The 22,822-nt window shown below is 31.8% G+C and overlaps 1 long non-coding RNA gene across 1 annotated transcript; it reads right to left on the bottom strand.

Moving 5' to 3' along the window:
- Positions 1-808: 808 nt before the first annotated feature.
- Positions 809-2,247, bottom strand: LOC112707276 (uncharacterized). The gene is made up of 2 exons (XR_003156018.3): positions 1,718-2,247; positions 809-1,073 (listed from the first exon to the last, which is right to left on the bottom strand). It is a non-coding gene; the product is annotated as an uncharacterized lncRNA (long non-coding RNA).
- Between the last annotated feature and the right edge of the window lie 20,575 nt (positions 2,248-22,822).

Raw genomic sequence — 22,822 nt, 5'->3', positions numbered from 1 at the left:
AAAAAAAAAATTGATGTCTTTAGCAAGGGCTGCGTTTTTTTTTTTTTTTCTTTTTTGCTTTGGAGACGCTTTGGTGGGGATATCTATTCGAGCGTTGCCTATTCTCAAATATTATGCTTTTCTGTATCAAAAGCGTATTGAGAACCAAAGGCTACGCTTTTCATCACTCATGCTTACCAGAATTGAAAAGAATAGACTACACTTATCTTTATTACTGCACACTTTAGAAACGTAACAACATTATATACCTATAGCTACTTTAATAAAGCATGCTTTGTGTTTTCTACCTCATTTGAATTCTCAGTCCTTTTTCTTGGCTTCTCCGGCTTGCTGGTTATATTCTCTTGGGCTAGTTCAGAAACTGGTTCACTTAGAACATTCTTATCAGCAATAACATCTACACCTAACTCTTTATCAGTATATGTGCTTAATGAGGGATCCACCAAGTTGGTTAATGGATCATTAAAGTTGTCACTATTTATAATTGGAAACATGTTGTTAGAAGCATCTGTAGCGTAAAAGGAACTGCTATTGATGTCTGCATGACCATGCCATAATGCAGATGGAATTCCTGCACTCAAATTTGCATGCAGCTGTTATGTGTGTGAGCAGTTGCTAAGAAACTGGTTCATGAAATCAACTTCCTCAGCTGTGTATGATCCACAAGGGAACTCCATCCTACATAAATTTCCTCACCGGGCTCCATTTTCTTTCTTTGGGAAGCTTATTAATATGATATAATATGAGTTTCTTTTTTTTATAGAGTATGAACCAAAATAACACTATACGATATTCTTTACACAGGAACTTTTAGAAGTAATTCTCTAAATATTTTACTAGAAACTCATTGAAGTGAAACATATAAAAGCAAACAACGAATAAATAGTGCACATATAAAAAGTTAAATTGCAACTTCAAAAGTAATAAAACAAACAAGGTGGAGCTACACATGTTCATAAAGTGAAAAGAATGAAAAGTGAGTATCGTACCTTGCCATGACACTATTACTTTTGTTTTGACAAAATCTGCTTGGGAGCTTCAAGCTGTTTGTTGCCAGGTAAAATTCCAAGAGACTAAACCAAATGAAAATATAAGAACGATAATATACTATTCCAGAAAAAGTTAATAAGAACTATGTTGTCCAAAGAATGTTTCAGATTCCAAATTCCAGAAAACATGTCATTGCTTCACTCTCTTCAAAAATCACGCCATTTAATTAATTAATGATTCATTCACAATTTAATTAACATTTGAATTACACTAGAGAGCAGCTCTATATATAGTAGTTAACAACATTAACTTTGCATCAGAAATTTTGCACCAATCCCCAATGCAATTGACGGACCAAACAGCAATAACATTTAAAAGCTAAATCACATAAAAATCAACAAAATCACTAAACATGATTAGGAGATTGATATTACACCTTGGTAGCTATATTAATGAACTATTAGTTTTTCAATTAAGCTCTTAATCAAGTCAATTACTCACGAGCAAGTAAATCACACTGCACAAACCCTATAATTTCAGCCAAATCATGTACAAATATATTATTACCTCAAATGCAAAATCACGTGTATGATGAATCAAAAAACAAACAAATTCCCAAATTAAAAAACCTTGAAACAACAAAATTAGAAATCAAAAGCCCTAAAAATCCACAAAATTAGAAATGCCAAAACTCCAAAAAAAAAACTAGAAAATAAGAAAAAAGCACCTATCTGTGGAGGTCATATCTACGGCGTCGTTCATGTTGAAGCAGAGGTGTCGCACGAGCTCGTCTCCATCGTCCATTGTCGACGTTGTCGTGCGTGTTGATGCAGAGGAGCCACGCTACCAGAGAAGCCAATAATGCAAAGGAGCACAAGAGCTTGTCTCCATCGCTCGTGCTGATGCAGAGGAGATATGCGAGCAGAGGAGAAACACGAGCAGCGGAGTCCATCTTGCGTGAGAGGCATGTGAGGGTGGCGAAGAGGTCGGGGTTAACGGGAAGGGGGCTTGCAGAGGGCGGAGAGGGCGGCGGCAGAATCGCGAGCGGGGATGGAGTGTCATTATGGTGGAGTTCGCCGAGGGTTTATTGGAGTGAAAATCGATGGATTGGGATTTTTGGGGAGGGAGGTGGAACGGTCCGTCTAACAGAAGGAATATGAAAAAGAAAAACAATCTTATAAGGAAATGCGCGGCGAACATAGGCACGGTGGACAAATTTATAATTATGGTTTTAATTTGTTTCTGCAATTATTTCCATCATCCAAATACTGATTTGACACAATTATATGATACAGTAGAGACTTGTACAATTGTGATAACACATAAAATGGTGAATCACATTTACAGGTGAGTTGCAAATACATATATATACAGCATTTATACTACATCTTAGCTTCACTAGATTAGCACTTTTCTAACAAACTAAAATCATCTCTAGTAGCCGACTCATTACAGTCTTTATTTATTGTTCATTTATTATAAAAAGTAATTCTACATCAATTTTTGTGTTATAAAGAGTAAATAAGAATTTAAAATATATCTATCCTTTTTATTAGGAGGAATTAATTTTAGTCTCTATTATGGTCCTACTTAATTAATTAATTTAAATATTTAAAATTAATGTAACTATTTTTTTCAATAATATTATTTAAATTTATAAATTTAAAAATAATTCACTATTAAAAGATATTAATATTAAAAAAATTTATATGTAACAATAGTACACAATATATAATTCGAGATTACACTAAAAATTCATATGTAACAATAAAAATTATTTTATAATATGTAAAAAATTAAAATTATTTTTTATGTAACAAATTTAATTAATTATAATTTAATATAATAATATAATTAATATTCAATATTAATTTAATTATTTATATTAATTATAATTTAAATAATTAATATAAATTATTAATTAAATAGAATTATAATTAATAATAAATTAAAAATAATTTAATTATTTAATATAAATTTTTAAATAATTATATTAAATAATTAAATCATATTTAATTTATAAATAATAATAATATTTAATTATATACGTAAAGTAAAATATATGTATAGTTAGCATATTATGTAACGTTAGTTATTATATTAATAAAATATTATTTCATTTTTTTAATTTAATTGACCTATGTTAGAATATCATTGATTAAAATGAAAAAAAAACTAAGTCTCTCTAAACAGGGTTTTGCTTGCTTTGAAAATTGTGAAGGAACTCATTTTTATTTTGCTCCAATAATTAGTCTTTACTTTTGTTAAGATAAATAGTAAATAGGGCCTTCATTTGTTTACCGTTGGACATGCTCTAATAACCAATATGCTGAGGTGTCATCTAATATAATTATCAACACGACTAACTAATCCTACGCATATCAACTCCTAACTTACATTACTCTATTATCAAACTTAAAGGTCAAGTGACAACCACGTCATTTCAATTTTTTATGGATTAAAACTCTCTTTCTTTTCACTACAACGATCATAAGTTGCAAAATGACGATGTCGGTAAAGATTTTCACAAAAATGTCGCGTTACAAGTATAGTTCTAAATCGACAATTAAACATCAATCCACGTTTAATTAGGTTTTCACAAGTACAAACTCCAATAAAAATAAACCGAAGTATTTAAACATCGGCTCGTCTCTCAAAGAATTGCAGGAAAGCGTAGTTTATTATTGGTTATGGAAAAGTATATTTTTGGGGTTTTGTAATAAGAAATAAGAAAGTAAAATGACAAGAAAATAAACTAATAACTAAGAAAGCTCTTAGCAAGGAAAGAGAATTAGAAGTCATATCCTCATTATCATCCTCAATTGTGATGGTAAATGTAAATTGCCTTCACTTAGTTAGCCTCTAACCAATGAAGAAAATTCAAGTGCATACAATTAACTTGAGTTCACAAGTCCTAGTCAACTCATAGTGAGAGACTAGATTTAGTGAAGTTCAAGCTAACCAGCAATCTTCAATTACCAACAACAAGAGACTTTGACAATTCAAGAGTCTCCAAATCATCAACCCAAGCCAAAAACATAAAAATCTAATTTAAAATCCAACCAAGCATTTTATCAAGCATTTTATCAAACACTAAGAAGGTACAAAATAAAAGCCTAGAAAATTAATAAGAGATAGTAAAATATAAGACTAACACATGCAAGGAATCAATAACCAACAATTAAAGAAAGAAGTCATAAACATAAAATACTTCAAATTGCATTAAAAAGGGAATTAAATCTAACAAGAAGGGTTCATAAATTAAATTTGAAAAATAAAGAAATCAATAAGAGAAGATAAACTAAGACGCTAGAATAATAAAAGGTAGAAGAAAACTAAATCAAAGCAAGATAAAATTCTGAAGCTAAGAAGAAATAAGACTAAAAATCCTAAAACCTAGAGAGAGGAGAGAGCATCACTCTTTAGAAACCTACATCTAAAACCTAAAATGTAAATGAATGAAAAGTGTATGATTCGTTCCCATCCAGCTCCACTCTGCAGCCTCTTGTCTTCATTTTCAGGCGTAAAACTGGGTCAAAAGCAGCCCAAAAATCGCCCCTAGCGTTTTCTCATAACTGAGGCACGTGACGCTTGTCATGCGTAAGCGTCAGCCACGCGTACGCGTCGTTGGAATTGAACTTGCCACGTGTACGCATCGTTTGTCTGCTGCACCGGTCACGCGTACGTGTCATCCATGCGTGTGCGTCGGCACCAGCTTCTCAAATTTCCGAATTCTTGTGTTCCTTCCACTTTTACATGCTTCCTTTCCATCCTCTAAGCCATTCCTGCCCTAGAAAACCTGAAATCACTTAACGCACGTATCACGGCATCGAATGGTAATAAGAGAAAATTAAAAATTAGCAATTTTAAGGCCAAAGAAGCGTGTTTCCAATCATAGCACAAAATTAGGAAGAAAACTTAAAAACATGCAATTTACATGAATAAGTAGGAGAATCATTGAAAAAATCTACTCAATCCAATCCAAAATATACCATAAAATAGTGTTTCATCACAAAAACATCAAGAAAACCCTTACACTACGTGGTTTCTAAAGGGTTTGGGCGCGAAACCAATGTGTCGTCGTTTAAGTAGTTTCCACCATGTCATGCAACACTACATGATTTCCAAAGGGTTTGGGCGCAAAACCAATGTGTCATCGTTTAGGTAGTGTCCACCTGTCATGCAATTGCGTCAGATCAGCATTCTGGTGACGAAGATGATTGCAAAAGCAAGTTGGAGCCACGATTTTAAATTTAGGAGTTCTAATTTCGGGCCAAATTTCAGAGACCAAATTGAGATTTAACTCATAGAATGTGTGATTTGGAAAATTATAAATAATTTTTAAAAATTTAAGATAGAAATATTATATTTTTATGTTTGGTTTAAAGTTTAAAAAGTTATTTTTAAGTAGGTTTGATTTCAGAAAATTAAAATAGAATCATTTCAATTTTTACTTTTTTTCTTGAGTATATTTGATTTCTGTGGTAATAAAATTTGAGTACAAAGTAATACTTAAAGTTAAAAGATGAATTTATAGCTATTATATTAGGTAACGCTTTTAAAGTGTACCTCGTCTTTTAAAAAGACGCTTTTTAAGTGATGAAATGTTATTGTTGCCTAATGTGCATTACAATGGCAGCTATGGAAAAAGCTTAGCCAATTAGTGCAATAGGCTATAATTTTTCAAATGTAACAAAAAAAGTGTGGTTAAAAAAGTGAATTTCGTGTAGTGATGGATTCTTAATTGTGCACTTCCTACAAACTTCACCTTCCTTTAACATCTGCAACAACAATAATTTTATAGATTCTCTCCCTTTCTATTCTTGAATTTGTTAAAAATATCTATGTAATTCACATACATACTAATAACTAACTAGTGTGAAACATTTATTAATCCATAACTAATTGATACGAATTTTTATGTTAACGAAATTATATATATAAAAAATAGACAAACAACTACTATATATACTTTATAAGATGTGGTATTTTTTTTTTGAAATAAATGAAAGAATAATGCAATAGAGTAGGAAAGCTTCAAAAGTTATTTTTTTGAACTTTTAACTTATGAAAAGTAGTAGTATTAATATTTGATACAATTTTTAAAGTTAAATTATAGTTTTTTAAGAAGTTATAAATGCTTATAGCGAAATAAAAAAAAGATTTCTTTCATAATAAAAGGCTTTTTATTATATTTCTTTTAAAATAAGCACTTTTAAAACTAAAAAATCAAATATAAAATAACTTATTTATAAGCTACTTTTAATATAAGTATTTATTATTTAAATTATTTTTTAAAAAAATTTAATTAACCTATTTACCAAAAATAAGCCTAAATGTCATTTTCTTCTACACTAAGGGCTTGTTTGGGTGAGCTTCTAAAAAAAGATCTTTTTTCGAGTTATTTTTTCTTAAAAGATCTTATAGAGAAGTAAAAGTAATTTTATGTTTGGATATCTCATGTAAAAAGGCCTTTTTATCTATCAATTATGTTTGGGTATAACAATATAAAAGTATTTTTTGTTTATTTATTACATGAAAAACATCCTTTTTTTAAGGAAAAAAGATCTTTTAAAAAAAGATGTAAATTACAGCTTCTCAAAAAAGATCTTTTTTTTATTTTACTAGTGCTTTTATTTTTACTACTAGAAATTTGCTAAACACGTTAAAAAATAAAAAAGATCTTTTTTTTAACAAAATAATGGCGCCCAAACATGCACTAAGACCATTATTGGTAAAATTATTATGGATTTGGGCTAATATTTCATTAATTTCACATTTAAAATAATAAAATATACTTAAACGCTGAATTGTGTCGATTAAATTTAGTTTTTGTGAGATGTTATCGTCACTAGAAGATAGATACATCTTCACTATCTCTCGATGCTTTTTGAACTTCTTGTTTCATAGTTTCATTGATTTCGTGCAAATAATTTGAAGAAATAAATTGAAGTGTTTAAGAATCATATAAATGTTATTAGAGGGTCATTAAAATTTATTATTTTTTATTATTAATTAGCAATTAATATTTAAAAGTATAACATAAAATATGTTGTTATCTGTTAAATTATTAGACTAAAAAAAGTGAGTTATTAATAGTTAAATAATGACCAAAAATAATAATTTCTAATGTTGCTAACATTTTTTATGTTGTAATTAAATTTAATATAATATCTCAAAAGAGTAATGAAACAAAAAATATTTTAATTAGGTGAATTCTATCCAATTATTTTTTAATTAAAGAATTAGTTATCCCTTATAACATGTAAAATAGTTATTGAATGAACGATAATATTAAAAAGAAAAAAGTCAGAATTTACCTTATTTAAAAGATTTTAGTTACAGTAAATGTGGTATTTTTATTCTATTTTTCTTTTATTTATTATTATTTTTTTGTTGAATCCTTATATTTGATTATATTTTATTGACTTTTTGAAAGAATAAATTGCTGCCTGAATATTCTTAAGAGTTATACTTTTTTGTTATTCCTGTATTGTGTTTGGTTTTCCTTTATTGATATCTTCGAGGCATTTTCACTTATGATTCTATAATAATCAATTTTATAATGTTAGTTATTATTGGTTAATGGTACATGGATTTTGTTAATAATCGAGAGTTCTCTTTTTTACAAATTAAATTTTAGTTTTTATTATAATTAAAAATTTTTTTAGTACAAGTTAACTTAGTCTAGATTTTTTGGGCTAATTCTAGAAGAAATTAAGTAGCTTTGTGAATAAATATATTTTTTTAATATAGCTATGAAGATTGCAGTGATGATATACTATACCACTGCTATTTTTTTAAAACTATACTCTAATATATGTTTAAAATTATACTCTAATAACAAGGATTTAGATATTTTCATCTAAATTATAAGGATTGATTTTGAATAAAATTATATGTTTGTTTGGTTAAATATCACAAATTTATACTTTTGGATTATAAGTAATAGCATACTATGAGGTTTGAAGTTACAAATTTTGTTAGTTTTATTTTTGTTATCAATTTAAATATTTTAATTTTTTTAAAATTATTTTCCTCTTTCTAAGAATATATATGGAGTGCATAGAAATTTCAATTGCTTGGAATAACACAATGTGACTTATACATGAGCCACTTGTTTTCCTTACAAAAAAAAAATTAGAATGAAAAATATAATAATAAAAAAATATAATTAAATAAAATTGGTAAAATTAATAAAAAGAATAAAAAAACAAATAATTGTATTTTTTATTGATATCTTTGTACTTTTTACTGAAAGAAAAAAATACAAAATACTAATTCAGTATACAATATCTATATCCATCTTTCATATGGCAAACGTAAATGCAATATAATTAATTTAAATTGAGCTCCACCCACATATGAGAGCAACACTAGTACTTCTTTGTGGTGTTAAAAAATAGTTAGAAGTTAGAACAGAATAACTTCTTTTTTAAGGTTGTTCATTATAAAAAAAAAATATTTAATTGTCCCCATTTTTTTTATCACGTTTGTGTTACTGGGCCGATTATTCTATGTATATTAGATATTACAAAAAATAAAAAAATTTGTTATCAGTTTTAAAAATAATTTTAATACACTAGTAATGTAAGAAATTTTATATAATTATATAATTAAATTTATATATTTAGATCATTTTTAAAATAACAAATTAATAATTAATAATTTTTTTGAGATAATATATCGCATAAAAATGATAGAAAAATCGTTAAATAATTTAATATATTTAATTAAATTATTATGGGATCACTATACTTTTATGTAATAGTCGACCTCTATAAAAACTTTTATATGAACAAAATTTGAATTTAAAAAAAATAGTTAGTTTTGCACAACATTGGCAAATTCAAATGAGGTGGAATTCAGATTGGGTCAAAGTTCCATTCTTATTTTTATGCTATGGATTGCATTAAGGAAGGATTTGTTATATTGGTTGGCAAGATTTAGATAGGTAAGTCTAAGTCAAACCAAATTATATTTTAATTAAAATAAAAAAATACACAAACTAAATTATAAATTATTTAAATGGTGTATGAATCGGCAGTGGTAGCATGTTTAAGAAAAATGATTAAGTTAAAAGTGCTATAATGTTAAGAACTAACATTCATGTAGGATTTGTGGACGTATTTTCCAGAACTAACAATTATGTGGGGTTTGTGGTTTTTAATCATTAATTAGTCATTAATAATATTTTTAATGGTGTAAAATTGCATCTAATAATGTAGAATCATTCAATTTTCTTTTGATTGTTAAGTGTTGGCCAGAATTTAATAAAAATGCTGGCTCTAACACTCCTCATCTAACTATTTTTGGAAGGCTCAATCAGTATGTGAGCATTTAATGAAGTTGGCATATATATATTCATTTGATTGATATGAATTGTATCAAATACAAAACGTTGACACCTAAAAAAAAAAAGACTTTTTAAATTTTTATGTATTGTTATTTTTTTTCATTTTTCTTATTTTGAATTATATGATATAGATTTAAATTTATATAGATTTTATAGATATTTTTTAATTACATAAATTTTATTTATCTTACAAATAATATATATATATATATATATATAATTTTTATCATTTGTAATTAGACTATAATTATTGTGTATAAAAAATTAATGTTAATATAAATTAATTTTCTAATTTTTTATATTCAGACATATATATTAAAAGAAAAATAAAACTAAGAATAATTTGAAGAGTGGTCTTCTTTATGTTTGTTCAGTTGGACAAGAGAAACCAACAAAACACGCTGTTGGTGGCTCCCAATGGTTCGTTGTCACTTCTTTATGTTTAGAATTCTTAAGGAAAAAAAGGAGCTTATTATGTTAATATTTGTAATAAAATTTTACCATAATTATATTTATGTATGTGTATTTTTCTTTTTAGCAGTCTGATTTTAATAATATTGTTAAATTAAATATTTTTATTTTTGTTCTATTTTTTGGATAAACAGTTCTGTTTATCATTTATGGTAATTTTTTCAAAAGCTAAAACTGAATTATTACACACAAAAAAAAAGTCTTTTTTTATCTGTTTATATATATATATATATATATATATATATATATATATATATATATATTAGTTCTCTTTATGCTGCTATTGCTATATGTTGTTCTTTCAATTTCTGTTGTTTAAAATTTTTGGCCCAAAGTAAAAAAAAAAAAAAACAATTACTCAAAATAATTGACCTAATAAAAAAATTAACAAACTAACTTAATTTTAATTCAGTCCTATATATATTTTTTGAATGACCAAAAAGGTAAAAAAAAAAAAAAAAACACTTGTTGACTAGTTTCTCGTGTGCAGAAGCTTTTTGACTTCTATACCATAGCATTGGCCAAAAGGTAACTCATTCGTCTCTTCTCCCCCAGCCCCTTTCTCCCTTTCTTTCTTTCTTTCATTCAGAAACAAATTGAGCCAATATATATATAGGTGTAGTTTATGGTGGCCACAAGTTTTAGTGTCTATGGTGGTTATAGATTTCACAAAATAATATTTTTAACCAAATAAAATAAAAAATTGAAGTACGTTTTAGTTTTATTAATAAATAATGACATGTTTATGAGTGTAAATAAAAGAAAAAAATTAGACAATTTATCATATTTTTTTGACAAAAAAATGATCTATCATTTTTTCTCGTCGTCGAAAATGAAATCGCTACCAATGTCCAAAATTTAAAAAATGATAGTATCTAAAAATACTTACATTGCATTAATTTTTTTCTCACGTTAGTAAATAATTATTTATATCTTTTATTTTTAATTAAAATAATCATTTTATTCTGCAATAAAAATTTTGAAGTCTAAAGTTACTGTTATTAATTAAATTTTAATATTAGTAAAGTGAAATTTAAAATTATTAATTACAAAAAAAATAAGTAGATAATGAAAATATTAATGCAATGTAAGTATTCTTAGATACTATCATTTTTTAAATTTTGGGCATTGGTAGCGACTTCATTTCTGACGACGAGAGAAAACGATAAATTATTTTTTTGTCAAGAAATATGATAAATGGTCTAATTTTTTTCTTTTATTTACACTCATAAACATGTCATTATTTATTAATAGAACTGAAACGGACTTCAATTTTTTATTTTATTTAATTGAAAATATCATTTTGTGAAGTTCATAGTCACTGTAGACACCAAAACTTGTGGCCACCATTATATATATATATATATATATATATATATATATATATATATATATATATATATATATATATATATATATATATATTCTAGCCTCACCATCGCCGCAAGCAGTGGCACATCGCCGCCGCCCGTCGCACTCAAAGCCGCCGTCCATCCGTCCTCCGTCCATCTAGCTTCCCTCGTTCTCCAAGTCTCCAACTCCTATTCGCTTTCACCGATTGCAGCTTCTTCCTCGAGGAGGTGGGCTCGGTGTCTGTCGTCTTCGTCTGTTAGCCGTTGTCTGGTAGCTGTCACTGCGTCAAGGAGGACGACCTTAAACTTCCGCCGCTGCCGCCATTGTCTTCTGAACAATGTATCTGTTCGGTCTTCGCCCTTGGAAGCTGGCTCGTCGGTCGTCAGTGGTGAAGTGAAGAAGAAGGAATAACAGTGGTCGTGGTCTGTTCTTCATCTGGTCGCCTTTTTCTTCATCTGCTCGCCTTTGTCCGATCGCCGTCGCACTCAACTTCTGTCCGTCATTGTCTACCCAGAATGTCAGTGCTCAAAAGAAGGTTTAAGGTTTTTAATTTTTCATTTAATTTATGCAGGAGTTTTTTATTTTTGCAAAAGAAGACATGCTTTAAAGATAACTTGTTCCTAAAATTCCAAAAAACAGACTTGCTTTCCCTTTCATAATTTAACAATCATGTGAAAAACAAATTCAACCACAGCTTACAGAAAATAAAAAAAATCTTTTATTTTAATCATGAGCAACAATTATATCAATTATTAACAGTTAAATTTCTGGTTAACTTTTGATTATAGACATAAAAAGATTGTCTTGTATCTAGAAATTATGTTGTTTGAGCAAGATATAATTAAATTGTATATGAATTATAAATTAAATTAAATAGAGATTAGATTATATACCTGATTTCGCTCCTTTGAATTGATTAAAATAAATTTGATTTAAGTTAGATCGTATATCTAATTATATATCTATTGTATTGAAATGATGATTAACACTTAAACAGAAAAAAATTTAAAGTATGCTCACGTTTTGAAGTATAAAGAAATGTGATAACTATAGTATTTATAGTCTCAATCTTATCAACTCATTTGTACTATGTTAGGGTTCTTTGTCTACAAAATCCATACCCAAAAATTCAAGTTTAAATATTACAGTTTATTTAGTATATTAGCCGAATAAAATAAATCTTAATTTACAAAGAATATTTGTGATAAAATTTTATCTTAAGATGTGTTTGGATAAAATATTTTAAAAATTAATCACGTTCTAGAGTATAGAGAAATGTGATAACTAACGGTATTTATAGTCTCGATCTTATCAACTCGCTTGGGCTATTTTAGGGTTTGTTGTCTACAATACAAAGCCCAAATCTAAATATTGTAGTTTACATAGTATATTAGCCAAACAAAATAAATGTTAATCTGCAAAGAATACCTACGATAGAATGGTAAAATTTTATCTTAAGATGTGTTTGGATAGAATGTTTTAAAAATTAATCATATTCTATAGGATAACTAGTATTTATAATCTCAATCTTATCAATTCACTTGAGCTATTCTAGGGTTCGTTGTCTACAAAGCTCAAACCAAACAATCCAAGTCCAAATATTGTAGTTTACATAGTGTATTAGCCGAACGAAATATATCTTAATTTGCAAGGAAGGAATATCTTGATAGAATAGTAAAATTTTATCTTAAGATGTATTTTGATAGAATAATTTAAAGATTAATTATATTCTAGAATATAAAAAAATGTGATAATTAATAGTATTTATAGTCTCGATATCATTAACTTACTTGCACTATTTTAAAATTTGTTGTCTACAAAATGCAAGTCCAAGTCCTATAACCTAAGTCCAAATACTGCAGTTTACAGAGTAATAAAAAGGTAAAATTTCATCTTATAATATGTTTGGATAAAATATTTTAAAAATTAAATGTTTTTTTAATACAATAAATAAATTCTATAATTAAGTTTCTTTTAATTTTAAAATAATTTGTTTGGACAAACTAATTATATAAGTTATATTTTAATTGGTTTACAGTTTTCTTTATTAATTTAATTACTTTTCTAAAACAAAACGTTTTTAAATATAACTAACATAATTAGTTTGTCCAAACAAATTATTTTAAAACTAAAGGAAACTTAATTATAGAATTTATCTATTGTATTAAAAATACATTTAGTTTTTAAACTGCAATATTTGGATTTGAGTTGTTGGATTTAGACTTGGATTTAGACTTGCACTTTATACACAATAAATTCTAAAATAACACAAATAAATTGATGAGATCGATACTATAAATACGGTTAATTATCACATTTTTTTATATTTTAAAATATAATTAATTTTTAAAATATTCTATCAAAACACATTTATGATAAAATTTTACTATTCTATCACAAATATTTTTTACAAATTAAGATTTATTTCGTTCACTTAATACACTATGTAAGTTACAATATTTGGATTTGAATTTTGGGTTTGGACTTTATAGATAACGAACCCTGTAATAAGTCAAATGAGTTGATGAGATTGAGATTATAAATACTGTTAGTTATCACATTTTTTTATATTTTAAAATATGATTAATTTTTAAAACATTTTATCCAAACACATTTTAAGATAAAATTTTACTATTCTATCACACGTATTCTTTACAAATTAATATTTATTTTGTTTGGCTAATACACTATGTAAACTACAATATTTGAATTTGGGCTTTGTATCGTAGAATAGCGCAAGTGAGTTGATGAGATCAAGACTATAAATATGTTAATTATCACTTTTTTTTATACTCTAGAATTTGATTAATTCTTAAAACATTTTATCCAAACACATCTTAAAATATTAAATATATGAGACTCTAACTTCTTGAACGGGTTGAACTGGCTCCAAAATGAGACCAAGGTCCAATTTATTGGCCCAATACTTAATGAAGGGAGAGCCCTTTCTTTCCCCATTCAGCAAAGAAGGACGCGGAAACAGCCAAGGGAAAGAGAAGGTTCCAAACCCTAACCTCCATTTCAAACCATCATATCTTTTCACTACGAGTTCCGATCGCCGTATCGTTTGTGACCACGCAACCACCGCGTCGAGCTCCACGAATCTATCGGAACAATTTTATTGGTAAGCCTCACTTTCATTCCAGTTGCTCTGCCCCTTTTGATTTTCGAAAATTATTAGAATGGCGGTGTGATTTTGCTTCTTTGATGTTATAGGACCCGATTAGTTTGAGAAAAACATTCACTCTTTCTTATATGATACTTAGGTAAGGTGAGAATCATAGAACTCTAACTAATTCCTTTAATTTGTGTATTGGGTATTAAGTCTTAGATATATGCATGTGTGCTAATGTGAATTTAGGTATACATGTATATTGGAGTTTGATTTGTGGGTATTGGAGGCTTGATTGGAAGCTTGGGAAGTTGAATTGTGGTAAGGAAGGCTTGTGAGCTTGCCTTGAGGGTTGCCTTGGTTAATACATAAAAATCGGCTAAGGTATGATTTAGGTTTTTCGTATTTAATATATAATGTCTTGTGAAAACTCGGGTTAGATGACCATAAGATAGAAATGAATGCATGTGTATGTTAAATTGTTTAGTGCCTTGGAAATAATTGTGAACTAAGTTGGGAGTTGATTGTTGTTTGATATTAGGGATGAGGTATAGAATATTAGATGATGCTTTAATGATGACTGGTAAGGAGTTAAAATTGAATATGTGTATATGATGAATGGTTGATGAATTTGTTAGTTAGTTGAGGAAGGTTATGTTTGAAATGGTGTAATATCGAGGAATGGCTGATTAGGGGGATGGTGGTGCTATAAATGGTTTATTGTGGTGCTATTGTATGAGTAGAATGTGTAATACCCGGTCTAACCGAAATTAATTAAATAATAAGTTAAATAGGAGCGAATATGGTTGGAAGATTTGGCAATTGGAATTTGATGACTTAAATATGATATTTGGATTCAGTGAATTTTTCCGAGTCGGAAAACATAGTTTTCTGCGTAAAAGCGCGTAGTAGAATTTTGACTGGCAGTATCGGCTGAGATCTGTCTGGTACTGCAGCTGAGAAAATTGATTATGAGTAAATAAGACTAAGAAATGAGGAATTATTATTAGGGGAGGTAGAAATATTTAAAGTGCGATTTAGAGCGCTAATCTTAAAGGTTTTGGCCCAAAATTGGGTCAACAGACAAAAATAAGTGAACCGGGCCTAAGTGGGCCCAAGACCCAACATATATAAACATTAGTTATGAGCATTTCAGCTCATTTTGCCCTAAAGAATGAGTGTTGGGCGCTGAATTGAGAAGAGAGAAGAGAAGAGAGAAAACCTAACTCTCTTTGATCTTCAAACCACCATAACTTGAGCTACGAAACTCCGATTGACGAGCCGTTTGCGGCCACGCATCGCTCTTCTCATCCTCTACAATTATATCTAAGTTTTATGGTGAGTATTCCATTCATCTCTGCTCAGTTTTTGAAATTCTCCACTGTTACACGTTTTTGGGTAGTTAGTGTTGAAATCTTGTGATTTTGGGTATTTAGGGATACTCCAACATGGATTCCAAGTGGATTCTATCCCTACTTCATATGGGCTGAGGTAAGAAGTGCTCAAACCCTTGTGATTTGTCATTTTTATGAGCCCTAGGTTGATGTATATATGTGATATTGGTTATGTTAGTGTATTTGATGATCTTGGTGCACAATTGGGAGATTGGTGTTGCTTGAGGAGCTTTGGTGAGGCTTGGGACTAAGGTTGGTGGAGACTTCTAAAGAAGAGGCTCAATTGATTTGGCTACAAGAGGTACGGTTTAAGTTTCATTTAAGTACCGTGTGGTGTGATGAGAATTCCTAGGCTAGATGCCCCTAGGATTAAGTTTGGATTGTGTAAATGGTTAGTGCTAATATGCATAGTTGGTATGTAATGTGAATTAATAATTGGGTTGAGAATTGTGTGGCCTTGTATGCTTGGTGTATTGAGAATTTGATGCATTGGGTAATGAGTATTGATTTTTGGTTTATGTATTTAAATTATGAAATTGGGCCAGAGGCCGTGAATTTTGGGCTGGAGGCCGGAAAGAGGTAAGTGAGGTAAGTTGATGTGTGCATTGTATGATGATACAAGTGATTGGATGAATTTCAGATAATGAATATATGAATGATTGGGTTGGTTATTGAATAATAAGGTTTGAGGAGTTGAAGTGTGGAATTTGGTAATTTTGGGTGAAATTATGTAGATGAGGCATGTTTGATTTTGGTTGAGATATATTATGTGGTCATATATGTGAGTATGATTATTGATGCCTTGATGGTATGATAACGCATGAGAGATATGTATATTGTGATATATGCTTGAGGAATGATTAAGGTTGATTTGGGGGTGAAACCACGTGATAGTGAGTATGATATTAATTATGTATAATGATGGTTGATTGAAAATAGTATTGTTAGAAATTGGAATGAGGAAGGATGTATGACATGTTGATGTGTTTGTAATTTAGCCATTTGTTTGAAATGGGTAAAAATGGTTATATGGAGGTTTTGCGAATCGTGGTAAAGTGTTAATGTATGAGTTGAGGAGGCTTGATATTGAATTTGATATATTTTGATTGCTTTCAAAGAAAATGGATGAAATTGGCATGTTTTGATTGATTTTGAAAAGAGTTGAAAATTGCTTGTTTTGAAAATGGCACTTTGTGGTTTTGTATGAAAAACATGGTTTTTGGGCATACTTTGATGGGACATAACTTGGACTACGGATCTTTGTTTTGGGCCAAATCTCTTTAGAAATGAAATTGGATCCGGGACGTCCATGCCGTTCGAAGAACGGGTGAAAAACGATTTAAAATGAGGAAGTTATGTCTGTTGGAAGATTGGGGGTTGAATCTGTGAATTCTGCAGCTTTTAACTTAGAAAATTTTTAGCAGAATGACCCCCGCGCGTAGGCGCACTTGGCGCGTATGTGCCGTTCTTCCAGAAAGTGCCATCCACGCGTGCGCGTTATGTGCGCGGGCACGCCGAATGTGCTGCACCCAATGCCCAACCATTTTTCAGAGGGTTGTGCCTGAACTATGCCAGTTTTGTGCCTGGGGCATGAGAGCACACATGCGTACGCGTGGCAGAAGCATGCGCATCACTTGGGTATTTTTCAATCCACATGTTAGCGTGCATGACGCATAGGCGTCGATGAGTTTTGTGGCCATCCACGCGTGCGCATGGAGTACGCGTACGCGTGGCCCTGTTTTCATCCCAAAGTTGATTTTTGAGTTTTAAAAACTAAATCTCATACTTCTAAGCCTCCGATCTCACCCCTCATGTATTAAATCATTATGATATGCCTATCAATGAGAAAGGAGTTAGGGGATGTGGTAACTTGCGAGTGAAACAAGGGGAAAAGTTATGATCAATGATGATCAACGATGATTATATGAGATATGGAGGATGACGGTGGAAGTACCGTGTATGCCATGAGCCGAAGGGCTATATTTATTGATAAATGGCTGGTTCTTGATTGAACTATGAGCCGGATGGCTGAGTTATTGTCGAGTTACGGCAAAACCATTATTGATTATGGCTGAGTATAAATGCATATATGATTAATGAATGAATGTGTTAAATGGATAATAATGGAAAATGTTGAAATGTGATGTTTAACCCCGGGTAGTAGGCAGTGGCGTTGTCCATTGCTCCGGGTATGAGACGGAAAAGGATGTTTATGATAAATGAGTTTAATTATGGAGTTTTGAATGAATGTATTTGTGATACCTGGGTAGTAGTAAGGGTTGTGGTTCGTCCCACTTGCTTCAGGTTAATGTTTGAAATTTGATAACAATGAGGATTGATAATATGAATTGAGATTAAATGAATATATGTTTGAGATACCTGGGTAATAGCAAGGGTTGTGGTTCGTCCCGCTTGCTCCGGGTCAATGCTTAAGATACCTGGGCAGTAGCAAGGGTTGTGGTTCATCCCACTTGCTCCAGGTCAGAGATTGTGACGCCTGGGTAGTAGCGGCAGTAGTGGTGAATCCACTCGCTCCAGGTTGTGCTTTTAAACACCCGCCTGGGTAGTAGCCGCGTAGTGGTTATTCCACTGGCTCTGGGTTGAGCGGGTAGTAGCAAGGGGGTTGTAGCTCAAACCTATTTGCTCCGCAAGGGGTGTTTCTTTCCAATGGTTAGCTACCAGGACATGTCGGGTTGGCTTAATAACCGACAGATGATATCATCAGCCATAGGGCAGGCATTCATCATTTGCATATGTTTGAATTGTTTGGGTTTGCCTATTTGTTTTGGATTTCTACATCATATATGCTAAGTTACCTGATTATGTGCTACTTGTTCTACTTGTACCTTAATTGTGTATTACTTGCATGTATTGCTTGTGTTTGTACAATTGAGTGGCCCCTCATGTTGGTGTCGGTGGAGGTTGAGGGTTGTTCTTGATGAGATGAATTAATGATGCGATTGCATGATGATGATGATCATTGGATGAGATAATTTGAGCCCCATGGGTAGACGCAGTGGTGTGATTTCACTAGCTCCAGGTGAGGGTATGATGTATTGATATAGAGTTGTTGATGCAGATTAACTGGTAATGGTTTTGCTTATGATTCTGAGTCTGATTCGTGGAAGAGTCAGCGAGTTGGGAAACATGTGTAACATGAACTAGATTTAGTATCCCCTTACGACAGTTGCCTATTCATGGATTAGTGAGAATCTAGGCTGGATACTTGATGAAAAGGAGTTTAGGATGCTTAGTGAGTTTTTATTGCAGTGCATTGTATTTATTTGGCACTTTTACCGTACTGGGAACCCATGGGCCCGGGGTTCTCATTCTGTATACATTTCTTGTTTTTCAAATACAGGTTTAGGTGCTCAGAAGTGAGATGCGGTTCGTCTGAGAAAAGGCAAAGATATTTATTTTCTCTACTTTGTATTTTGCTTAGAATCTCTCCACCTTTGTTTTGAAAAGATTATATTATGTATTGAACTCTTTTAGAACTTGCCTATAGAGGCTCTTATGTTTCCTTTGGGAGAGATTAGGATATACTGTTGTCAACTACTTTCATACTGTACCCTAGCCGGCCTAAACTTCGCGAGTCGCGACTAGTGTCTATTACTTATGTTATATATATCTATCTGTTATTTATCTCTTAATCTCCTTTATGCCTTGTTCGTATATCACTTTCGGCTTCACAGTTTAACTTTTCGTTGTCGAAGCATGAGTGATACGTCTTCGCGATTTTATTTCTACTCTTTTCAGGCTTCTCGATTAATACTCCTTTCGAAATTAACTATATTTATATATTAAAAATCTACCTGAGAGTCATACCACCGTAATATCATTGACTTATGACTCGAGCATAAGGAATTGAATATTAGGGTGTTACATTATGGTATCAGAGCAGTTCGTCCTTGTGAGCCTGAGGGATGGAACTGCTTATACTTCAATGCATACTCTGAGTCTGTGCCTGTGCTAGTTAGGGTATCAAACTGATACATCTAGCATGAAGTCCATGAGTGTACCTTTGGTACTTTGAAGCACTATACTTCCGATATTGAGACTGATCAACTTGATATCGATTGTTTGGTGCGTATATGAACCAGATGGCGCCTCGTGGATCCGGTCGGGGACGTGAGAGAGATCATACTAGTACTCAGGAACTAGAAATCAACCCAAATAACCCGGTAAACCTTATGGCGACGTTGGAGAATATGGCTGTTACTATGCAGGCCACTGCGGAGGCTCTTGGACAACAGATAAATAATAATGGCAACTGGCAGAAGTGGAGCTCAGGGCCCGATGACACTGGCAACTTTCTTAAAGGTTAATCCACCTAAGTTCAAGCGAACCACTAATCTGACTGAAGCTGACACCTGGTTTCAGGCTATGGAGCGAGCACTGCAAGCGCAGTTGGTGCTTGAAGAGCAGTGTGTTGAATTTGCTACCTATCTGCTCACGGGGGAAGCATCGCATTGGTGGCAAGGGGCTCGACATCTCCTGCAGCAGGGGAATGATCCTATCACCTGGGGTGCCTTCCAAGTGGAATTTTATAAGAAGTACTTCCCGAATTCTGCTAGAATGGTCATGGAACTTGAATTACTGCAGCTGAAGCAGGATACAATGTCCGTATCTGAGTATACGGATAAATTTGAGGAGTTATTCAAATTTTCTCGTATGTGTCAAGGAACCCTGGGAGACTTTGAGGAATGGAAGTGTATTAAGTATGAGGGAGGACTTCGAAGTGAAATCCTGAGCTCCGTTGGACCGATGGAGATTAGGGTCTTCTCCGAACTTGTGAACAAGAGCCGTATTGTTGAAGAATGTGTGCGAAAGGCTGTTGAGGCGAAGAATGACCGTCGGGAGTCCCACCGCAAGGAGCACAATCGAGAATACCCAACAAAGGGTCAAGAGTTTAAGAGAAGAGGATACCCACAACGTTTTCCCCAAAGGCGAAATAACCTTGCGACGAATAAGAATTCCAAGGAAAAGGTAGGGAAAAACAAATAGTGGCTGCTTCGGATGTTTTAAGCTGTCAGAGATGTGGAGGTCATCACCCAAATAGACCGTGTCGTTATGGTTCAGGTTTGTGTTACAATTGCGGAAAGCTAGGACATTTGGTCAGAGATTGCCCACACCGGAAGGACCGGGAGACTGCCAGGTCTGATTTTCGTACCTGAGGTAATAAGAAAACTGATAACTTAATTCTTTACCACTTTAGATAATGCTGAAGGCTGGTATTCACTCATAATACATGGTCGAATGAAAAATTATGATCTGTTCTAGATAACCCTAAGTTATCTTAATCGAAGGTTTGGTGAGCATAAATGATTTGGTAGGCCTTTAACGAAAAGCAACCTCAGAGTGGAATGACTGGTGGACGATGTCAAAGCCATCATCCGAGAACTCCGTGTCGAGGTAGATTGGGAGTTTGCCATGGTTGTAGAGGAGTTGGACATGTGTCCTAGAAACATCCTAAGAAGGTCAACCGGAATACTACCAAGGACCAACAACAAGGTCGTGTGTTCACTACAACAACGGGTGATACCGTGAGATCCGACAGTTTGAAAATTGGTAAGTGAAAGATTGGTAACAACGTGCTAAAAGTATGATTAAGTTGGTATGTGATTTTGGCTATCATAGATAGAAGTCTAGTGAATGCCAGTCATGCTAAGTTGTGGTTGAGTACTTGGGGGAGTAAGTGATAGAGCTCGTACTAGACGAGAGATCAGAATAAAACAGCAGAAACTTGTGGAAGCAGTAACACATGATAGCTACGAATAGGAGCTGTAAAAGTTTACTATAGTATCTTATGTTTGAATACTAGAAGGGTTAAGCGGGTTACTGCAAGTAATGATCCCCAAATAGTATGAATTGATTGGGGCTGCGAGCTTTGATAGTTCTAAAGCGGATGAGGAAATTATCATTAATGCACAATTGGATTTAGATGATGAGAGAGTGCAAGTTGTGGTGTTGAGAGATGAGTACTGTGATGTTTGGTCATAGTGACCTTGGTTTTAGTTTGGGATTTATAATGATTGGTTTTGAAAGACGAATGTGAAAACCATTAAATTGAAATGTTGATGCGGTACTGAGATTGGTTTGAGGGAATCCGTGACAGGTGGTAAACTCCAATTTTTGGGGAGGTACTGTTGAAAATTTTTCCCCAAGAATTTGAAAGAGTGTTGCTTTGGTTTTGAAGATGATTTTTGATATGAGTAATTTTAACAAAAGAGATGTGTTTCAAATGCTTTTATAGATTATTAAAGGAAATGCGGACTCTTATGATTTTGTTAACTTGCTATTTCAAACTCATTTGATTTCTAGAAATGAAAGGGGTTTTTGATTGATAAGCCAGAGACCTTATATCAGCAAGTCATGAAGAAATTTGAGGGTTTGAGAATAAGAAAGTAAGTTTGGAGATTATGCTTGGAGTTGAACTGTGATTAGAGGAATTGGCTTGGCAGAGAGAGAGAGAGAGAGAGGATAGTGATGGAGTATGATTAAGGTATGGTGATGATCGTTGATTGATTATAGTGATGTGGGATAATGGCTATGATTAACGATGATGGCAATCTTATTGATGACATGATTCGAGATTTAATAAGGTGTGAGTTGATGAGACGGTAAAAGTAAGGAACGAGGCTGTTGGTCGGCGTTGAACGAATGACCGAGACCCTCAGGGATAGAGAAATCAGAGTGCGGCAACGGAAGCGTGCAGAGTAAAAAGGACCTTGGAACTGTTATGCGTTTGATATAAAGGCAGACTATGCTCGCGTACTCGTAGCGATGGATGAAATTTTCGAGGGCAAAAATTTCTGTTAGGGGGATAGAATGTAATACCTGGTCTAACCAAAATTAATTAAATAATAAGTTAAATAGGAGCAAATATGGTTGGAAGATTTGGCAATTGGAATTTGATGACTTAAATATGATATTTGGATTCAGTGAATTTTTTCGAGTCGGAAAACATAGTTTTCTGCGTAAAAGCACGCAGTGAAATTTTGAATGGCAGTATCGGCTGAGATCTATCTGGTACTGCAGCTGAGAAAATTGATTATGAGTAAATAAGACTAATAAATGAGGAATTATTATTAGGGGAGGTAGAAATATTTAAAGTGCGATTTAGAGCGCTAATCTTAAAGGTTT

The sequence above is a fragment of the Arachis hypogaea genome, chromosome 8 (genome assembly GCF_003086295.3).
Source record: "Arachis hypogaea cultivar Tifrunner chromosome 8, arahy.Tifrunner.gnm2.J5K5, whole genome shotgun sequence".
NCBI classification, from domain to species: Eukaryota; Viridiplantae; Streptophyta; class Magnoliopsida; order Fabales; family Fabaceae; genus Arachis; species Arachis hypogaea.
This window is presented reverse-complemented; position numbering and strand designations above follow the sequence as displayed.